At 49.9% G+C, this 8518-nt stretch overlaps 1 long non-coding RNA gene across 2 annotated transcripts; it reads right to left on the bottom strand.

Moving 5' to 3' along the window:
* Positions 1–1202: 1202 nt before the first annotated feature.
* Positions 1203–3155, bottom strand: LOC102154894. 2 transcript variants are annotated; one of them, XR_005374394.1, is made up of 4 exons: positions 2839–3155; positions 2252–2382; positions 2046–2143; positions 1204–1628 (listed from the first exon to the last, which is right to left on the bottom strand). It is a non-coding gene; the product is annotated as an uncharacterized LOC102154894 (long non-coding RNA). The 2 variants fall into 2 exon arrangements; XR_005374393.1 differs by having other exon boundaries at positions 1203–2143; positions 2839–3154.
* Positions 3156–8518: the final 5363 nt, after the last annotated feature.

Here is an 8518-nt window from a genome sequence, read left to right as displayed (position 1 = left end):
GACACAGAAGGCACACACGAAAACAAATTAGAACCTCATGTTGTGGTAGACTTTTGAGCCAGCTCAGTGTACTGATGAAAACTACCCCCTCGCCCTTCCTAGGATTGGCCCACCCTTGTGATCAAGGCTCCCTCCCCTGCCCATGGTGGGCACAGGTGCAGAGCTAGCCCATGAGAAGCGGCAGTGATTGGCTCAGAGATGTGTGTGACATGAGAGGGTCAATTGGAATCACAGCGCTGCTTCCGGCCCTCAAGAACAAGGTGTCTCTTTCTGCCGGGTTGGCTGAATTGGTAGGATGTGATCCTGGAGCTGCTGTCACCCCCTTGCTAGAATATCCTTGAGGATGAAGCCATCTCAGGCCACTTCAGAGACTAGACAGGGAGCAAAGCACAGGAACAAATCATCATCCCAGTGCCTGGATCCAGCTGTGACTGAATGTAGCTTGGTCAGGGTTTCTAGGCACCAGAGCGAATGCAGTTCCTTCTTTGTTCAAGCTAGTTTTTTTCTTTTCTTTTTTTTTTTTTTTTTAAAGATGTTATTTATTTATTTGAAAGAGAGTGAGGGCAAAAGAGAAATACAGAAGGAGAGAGAGATGGAGATGCAGGCTCCCCACTGAGCAGGGAGCCCAATGTGGGGCCCCATCCCAGGACCCTGGGATCATGACCTGAGCTGAAGGCAGACACTTAACCAACTGAGCCTGCCCAGGCGCCCCTCAAGCTAGTTTGAATTGAATGCTTATCTCTGGTAGCTGGAGGGTCCTGGCTGAAGTGAGCGAGGTGGGAGGTGACTCTGGGAGACGCCGGGGTCCCACGAGGGTGGAAGAGGCCCAGTTCTGCTGCCGGCACGGTCTTTCCAAGAGGGACACTCTGAGTAAGCTTGGGGGCTGAGCTGACGTTAATGAAATGGAGGGAGAGCAGGGCAGGAGGACATTCTGCACAGGGGACCCAGAAACAAAGACTGGTAGGTCCATGTTGATTTAAATGAGACAAAAGTGGGAAGCCAGGGGGGCTCGGTCGGTTAAGCATCTGACTCTTGACTTCGGCTCAGGTCGTGATCTCAGGGTCCTGAGATCGAGCCTCACGTCAAGCTCCCTGCTCCGCGGGGCATCTGCTTCTCCCTCTCCCTCTGCTCTCTCTCTCCATCTTTCTCTCTCTCCAATAAATAAATAAACCTCTAAAAACATAAACGAGATAAGACAGTCTCAAAATCTTGGTTCAAATAATCTACCAACACCTCAGCTTTTATTAATTTTTTCCTTCATGCAAGCAGCAATGATCCTCTTAAGTTTTGACCCAGGAATTCCAGAACCTAAATATCATCAGCAGGGTGAGAAACGATCACATAAGGCACCCCCCAGTCCTGGGCCTTGCAGCCTGTGAGGGCTGAGGTCATGTTTCACAGGACACGGCAGCCAGGCCCAAAGGCCAGTCATCTTACAAGGCTCCTTTGTGCAAATTACCCCTCTAAGGACACGTTCACACTGGCAGAAAATAGAATAGGGCTTTACATTTTCACATCCGTCTCCACACTGAAGAGGAGAACATGCGTGGTTTCTTCAGTGACCGTTTTCAATCCCCCACTTATCGGAACCAGCTTTATGATTCCGAGGAGCGTCTGTGTTTTTGCAGCTGTAGGGAAAGCGGGAACATTTTTTTGCTTCTTATCTTGCTGAGATTTCTTTTACCAGCAGTAAGAAAAGCTTAGAGTTTTCAAGGCTAAGTACTAAAATTTCATTATTTGGCACCAAGTGGAGGGAAAAAAAAAAAAAAGCAGCTCAACAAGCTGGGAATGTAGACTATGAAAAGGCAAAAAGCAGAAAGGGATTAGCAAGTAAGGGAATTGGGACAACTGCCATTTGCATGTGTGGTGAGAGGCAGCGTGCTCCCAGCGTGCTTGAGGAGCCATGGGTGCGGGAGGTCGCCTTGCTGTGAGTGGACATAACCTGGACCCAAGTGGCTTAAACGAAGAGAGATCATTTTTCCCCGACAAAATGTGAGGGCTGGTGGGGGGCTCCACAGTATCATCAGTGCCCAGGCTCCCTCTACCTTTATGCTGTGCCATCTTAGTGTTGTTTTCCATCCACAAGGAGGCCTTAGGATCACAAGAGGGCTGCTGCAGCTCCGTCAGTCTTTCCCACCCAGTTCTAGGTAGAAAGAGGGAGAAAGGGGTGAAGAAAACCAGTGCTGGCAGTTGTCTTCCCTCATATTTGAGGATCTTTCCCATGAGATGCATTGAATAACCTCACTTTCACCTTTTTGCCTCCAATTTGCCGATAAGGCCATGTCACTGCAGGGAGGCTGGAATATGCAGTGTTTTCTTTTTCTTTCTCTGTCTCCGTCTCTCTCTCTCTCTCTCTTTTTTTTGAGCTGGGCACATGCTGCCCTGATAAATCGGTAAGGAAGAAGGAAAACAGATATTAGGTAGGCGGCTGGCAATCTCTGCTACACGTACTCAAAACTGTGAAGAATCAGTTAATGAACTGATGGTAGCACACACCACCAGCTTGTCCTAGTTTTACATTTTCCCACAGTCACTCAGGTACTTTAAAAATAACTTTATGAATTAAACATCATGGATACAATGAAACCCCCCTGTGTACACTTCCCTCCCCAGTTCTCTCCCCTGCCCCCCACAGTAGGGAGCCACGGCCTCAAATCTTGAAATCTTGAATTTCATGTTTATCAACGCAGAGAAGACATGTACACCCAGAGACAACGTGCAGCATCGTCCTGTATGCTTTCAGTTCATCGAGTGGGCTCGTACTGATCCTTTCCTTCTTCAACTTGTGTTTTTCAATCAGTTTTGTTTGGGGGGCCTCTGTGTGTTGATACCACTCACCATCGGGTAGTGTTCTGTTATATAAGCGGCACATGGTTCACTTGTCAGTTCTGTCCTTCAGGTTGCCTCCAAATGGTGAAGGTGGATGATAGCGTCGTGCACATGCTTGTGTCTGACTCTCTGGTTCACACATGGGTGTGGGAGTCTCTCTGGAGGAACAGCACTGCTGGGGTCACAGGTGAATGTTCCACTTCTTCCAGCTGGTCATAGTGATCACTGGGGCAGGGATGTGGCCTACACCAGGGCTTCTCCCCCTGAGGTCCGTGCACCTCCAGGTTCCTGAGACCCTTTGAGGGGACTTGTGAGGTCAAGGCTGTTTGCATCATAATATCAGGCATTATGGGCCTTGCTCACTCTCGCTCTGACATGAGCGCACTGTGGAAGTCTCCAGGCCTGACATGTGATGATGCCATTGCTCTAACAGCCAATGGAATGTGTGCTTGAATTTTGGTTAAAATTAAGTTTTGAGGGGTGTCTCAGTGGCTCAGTAGTTGAGCATCTGCCTTTGGCTCAGGGCGTGGTCCTGGAGTCCCAGGATCGAGTCCCACGTTGGGCTCCCTGCATGGAGCCTGCTTCTCCCTCTGCCTGTGTCTCTGCTTCTCTGTCTTTGTGTCTCTCATGAATAAATAAATAAAATCTTTTAAAAAAATAAATTTTGAGTATTTAATGTAAATGTCGATAGCTAAAATTCCCACCCACAAAAGCTCTCTGGGGCCCTCACTAATCTTTCAGAGTGTAAAGGGGTCCTGGGACCCTAAAGTTTAAGATTCCTGAGGGCAGACCTGCGGGGTCGGATCAGGGGAGGGACCCTTCATACTTTAGTTGCCTCAGGGCTGTGACAGCTGCGTGACTTCTCTGCCCTCCCATACCCTCACTTCCCTTCCAGGTCTATTTTTTGGGATGCTGATGACGAAGTGATTTCACGAGGTGCAGATGGAGAACACTCTGGTTGTGCTGACTGGCGCCGGCCGCTGGACCATCAGAGGACAGCTCACGCCGAGGGATCGCCAACCTTGGGTTTCTCTGTAGGTAGAACTGCAATCGGCCAGATGGCCACCGGGGGTGGCCAAACCTGGGTCATAGGTCTCTGACCTCTCTGATTCCATTCCTAGCCTGGCAAACTGTGCATCTGAGCAGAGAATCCTTTTCCAGGCTGGGAAGGTCCTCAGAGTGCAGAGGGAGGCACAAGGTCTGAGAGCTTGGCCTAAGTCAGACTCTGCCTCTAACAGTGACATGGGGCGAATTGTTTTACTCTCTGGTCTCAGTTTCAGATGCGCAGAAAAGAGACATACAAGCCTGTACAAAGATCTCTTATTCCCGGACAATCAGAGAGCAATGGGCAACATGATGCCACCACCTAGAAGACAGTTTTGCATATTTCCCCCGGACAGACCATTCTCCCGCACGACCACAGCACAGCCCCAATCGAGAAAGCCACACTGATGGGACACCATCGTCTGACCCACAGACCCTGTTCACACGTTCACATTTTGCCAACTCTCCCAATGTCCTTTATGGTGAAAGGATCCAGGTCAGGACTGCATGCTCAGGACCTTGAGGTTTCCTCTCTCTTGTGTCTCCTGGAATCTGGAATATTCTACAATCCTTCACTGACTTTCATGACTTGGATGCCTTTGAATATTGGGCTGTCTTGTAGAATAACTGCTTCCTAATGATTCGATCCAGCTGATGTGTTTTCAGGAGGGGTGTCACAGAAGTGATGCTGCGTGCTTCTCACTGCACCCTGCCACAGGGCTCCTGACGTCACCGTGCCTCTTTGTTGGCATCAGCTCTCATCACTTGGATGTGGGGGCATCAGGCAGGCTTCCTCACAGCAGAGTTACTCCGTTCCCATTTGTAGGTCATGCGCCTCTGTGGGGAGGTACTTTGAGCCTATGCAGACGCCCCTTTCTCCCTCCACCTTCTCCCTGCTAGTCTTACTATCTTTTGATTCTTGCCAGAAACAGTGGTGCCCAAGCTGGTTGCCAGATGGTGACTTTCCTTCCAATTGTACTGTGTACTCCCTTCCACATTCACAGGTTGGTTTCTGCTTTACTAAACAAGAGCATCTCTTCTCCTTGCTCATTCATTTATTATTTATATTTACTACATTATTTTTATTTTTGACTCAGAGGAAGACAGAGACCCTTTTGAGAGTGAAAGGGGGCACCATGAACAACAACGCAGGGGCACTCTGTATAAACCAGGACTGTCCCCCCCAGAACTGGCAGATGTGCTCACCTATGACATCCTCCATCCTCAGCTCCAGGTGGCCCCCGCTGAGGAGAGCCCTGCTGTGTCCCTCCAAAGGGGAACCCTGCCCACCCAGCTCTGGAGGCCAGGGCTTGGAGGTCTGTCCACCCCCCAGTCCCCACATCCATTACCAGGTCCTGTGCATTTTACTTCCAAAATATAGCCTTAATTAACTGTGTCTTTTTCCTGTGTCAGTCTGGTCTTCACTGCCACCCATCACCTCTGAGACAACGTTGCCACTTCCATTCTGTCCCTGCTGTCTTTCCTTTGCAGATAGAGGCCAGAGACATACATGCAGCTCTGAGTCTGTGGCGTCGTGTGCCCTCCCCCGGCTTCCCCAGCAAAGCCCCGCAGAGGCCCCACCCTCCTCACCTGTCTTACCTGGAGCCCGTCTCCCTGTCTACACTGGACAACACCCACTCCAAGCTCCTCCAATTTAGCTTTCTAATGCTAACCTGCAAGCTACTGAGGGTAGTAGATTTTCACACTGGTAAATTTTTATAGTTATAAAATCACTTTTTTACGACCACTCAATTGAATTCGTGTGGAATTATATTGGGACATTGTTTTGGCGCCTCTCTGCAAACCACAGGACTTGGCCCCCGTGGGCCTCCCACCTGCCACCAGAGGGCGCGCTGCAGCGCCCTCGCAGCGCGCCGCCCCCAGCCCTCCCTTGCGGCCACCTGCCCCTGCTGTTTCTCACCCACGGAAGAGCTGGTCAATGAAACAAATTCTTGGTGAGGCACCGTATATAGCCACCTCAAGGATGGAACCTGATAGTGGTGCAAAAACAGGCACGTCTGTAGAAGCCAACTCCAGATCATTTGCATATTTAGAAACGCTTTATTTGGAAGTTCAGTGCACATCCAATATTGAATATCTGCCTTCAGTGCTTTGTATCCTATTCCTCTTGTCATGCTTTGTGATAGAAAGAAAGGGTCATCCATTTTCCACCACACCTCTGGAGGTTGCCTCGCTGCCCTCCCCATGTCTTCTGTCTAGGGGACCTGTGATGTATGCGAGGTGGGATGGCCACCCCGGGACACTCTCCCTCTGTGTTAATTCCTGCCCATCCTCCAGCCTCTGCGCAAACACTGGCTTTCCCTGACCTATCAAAGAGGGTAGGCATCCCCGCTACGTATGCTCAGGAGTTTGCCATCCAGATGTGTTTAAGCTCCTGTGATGGACCATGCACCTCTCTCAGATACTTTTTCTCCAGCAACCTATTTAATCCTGCCAGTGGATGAATAGGGCTGGCACTGTGGTTCTCCCTATTTTATAGATCATAAAACTGATGCTTGGAGAGGTTTCATGATGTGGCCACCTCACCCTGCTGGTAAGGGATAGAGCCATGATTCAGACCCAGGCAGTCTGGCTCCAAGCCCGTGTTCTCAGCCCTTGAATTATGCCATCTCTTCTTCATGTACCATCCCTTAGAATGCTGCATTTATTTTTGGTATTATTTGGTTATTGTGATATCTGCCGGAGCACCCAGCACAGGCCTGGTCTTTGGTAGGTGATCAGTATATATTGGCTGAGTGAATGAATGCATGAATGAATGAAAACAATTTTTGTTCCTCTAGCAGATCAAAATATCCACTTATTCTAAGCTCCTCTTCCATGGAACAGTGGGATATGAGGCTGGGGGAAGTCAGAAACCCTAGACCAGACCCAGAGCCCTGGGCGCTGATAGGTGATGGGTACTCAGAGGGCACAGATAGATCACTCTGGGCCAACTTTGCCAGAGGGAGCGAGGGAAGGCTTCCCTGAGGAAGTAACTTTGGGATAGGTTTTGCAGGATGAGTGGGAGTTTGCTGAAGTGCAAATAGTCCAGCCTGATAAGACCTGGGGTTGAAAGCATCACCCATGGTGATGGTTCAGTCTCACCTTGACACCGCTGCCCTTCCTTCAGGTTGGGGGGGCCAGTACAGGAAAACAGGAACAGCAGTGCGGACCAGGGCGACAGTCCAGTGTTTGCCAGTAACCCCTTCTGCTAAATCATTTAGTGCTTTTCAAAGGAAAGCAAGTCAAGCCTTGTTTCCTGTGACTTCTGCTACATGAAATAGCTGCTTCTGGTCCCCAGCTCCTCTCCTCCTGTGTGGCTGGAAGCCTTTTGGATTTCTGGAGTCCTTCCTTGAGACGGCAGCTCTTTCAGAGGAGAGGCAAGTGGCGAGAGTCGTTGGCACCGACCCCCTTCATTGTTGGCTGCTGGGTGAGCAGACAGGAACAGGGATTCAGGAGCAGGGCTGGGTGGGCTGGGGCGGGGAACTGGCTCCGAGCTTTGGATACAGAGGTGGCCTGTGGCACCAGGGTCCCTTGGATGCCATGAAAGTTCAGGTGGATATGTGATCTTAGCTGGTCCATCAGAGGCAAACCCAAGCCATTGGCTGGAACTGTAGGGAAAAAAAAAGAAGGAACTGGGGTCATGGGCGAGAAGCTGGAAGCCTGGAGCTGGTGGCAGGCTGTCTCTGCCTCTGCGTGTGAAGGCTGACCCAAGAATGCAGCTGGCATAGAGCAAACCAGAATCAAGACACATGTGGGGGCGCCGGATGGCTCAGCAGTTGAGCGTCTTCTTTTGGTTGTGATCCCAGGGTCCTGGGATCGAATTCTGAATCAGGCTTCCCAGTGGGAGCCTGCTTCTCCCTCTGCCTGTGTCTCTGCCTCTCTCTGTCTCTCATGAATAAATAAAATCTTAAAAAAAAGAGAGAGAGACAGATGTTGATGCTGAATGAACTTCTTTCAACACCTGCATCCACCTGGGCTTCCTGGTGATTCAGACTTCTCACCCATGATGTAAAGCCGGCCTGGGTTGGCCTTCTGACCCTGGTGACTGGGAGGATCCAGAGAAGATGAGCCTTAGCTTAGCTCAGAAATCAGAGTGAGGTCTACAGACCCTCCAATGGCACTCTACAGGCAGCAGTCACTCCCATACTTTCCCAAATATTAGGCAGAGGGGGGCAGCACTGAGTAGGCCTAGACCCCCATTTATGCAAATCCACACAACAGATTTGCTTGGGTACCTGCATGAACCTACCGGCAGGAGCCCACTAACACACAGCAGAGACACACACGCACAAATACATTTCAAATGGTTTTAAAATGCATGGTCCGCCCCCCACCCCCACCCCAAAGTATACACCCTCTGACCTAGAAATTCCATTTCTGGGAAGCTGCCCTAAGGATAGCATAAAGGATGTGTGCCAGGACTTAGCTTCAAGGAATTTTCCTGCAGTGCAGCTTGTAATAACAAAAAGTTGGCAACAATCTGGATTCCAATAAGGGAGTGGTTAAATCCGATGTAGTAGGAGAGCACAATGGCATGCTATTCAGCCCTCAAAACAAAAAGCAGAGCTGTTTACTTACATAGGAAGATGAGTGTCATTGATTGTTGAATGAAGAAAAAAAGAAGCAGCTTGCAGAATGGTCT

Source organism: Canis lupus, chromosome 20, assembly GCF_011100685.1.
Source record: "Canis lupus familiaris isolate Mischka breed German Shepherd chromosome 20, alternate assembly UU_Cfam_GSD_1.0, whole genome shotgun sequence".
Taxonomy (NCBI): domain Eukaryota; kingdom Metazoa; phylum Chordata; class Mammalia; order Carnivora; family Canidae; genus Canis; species Canis lupus.
The sequence above is the reverse complement of the archived record's forward strand: the minus strand, read 5'-3'. Positions and strand labels throughout refer to the sequence as shown.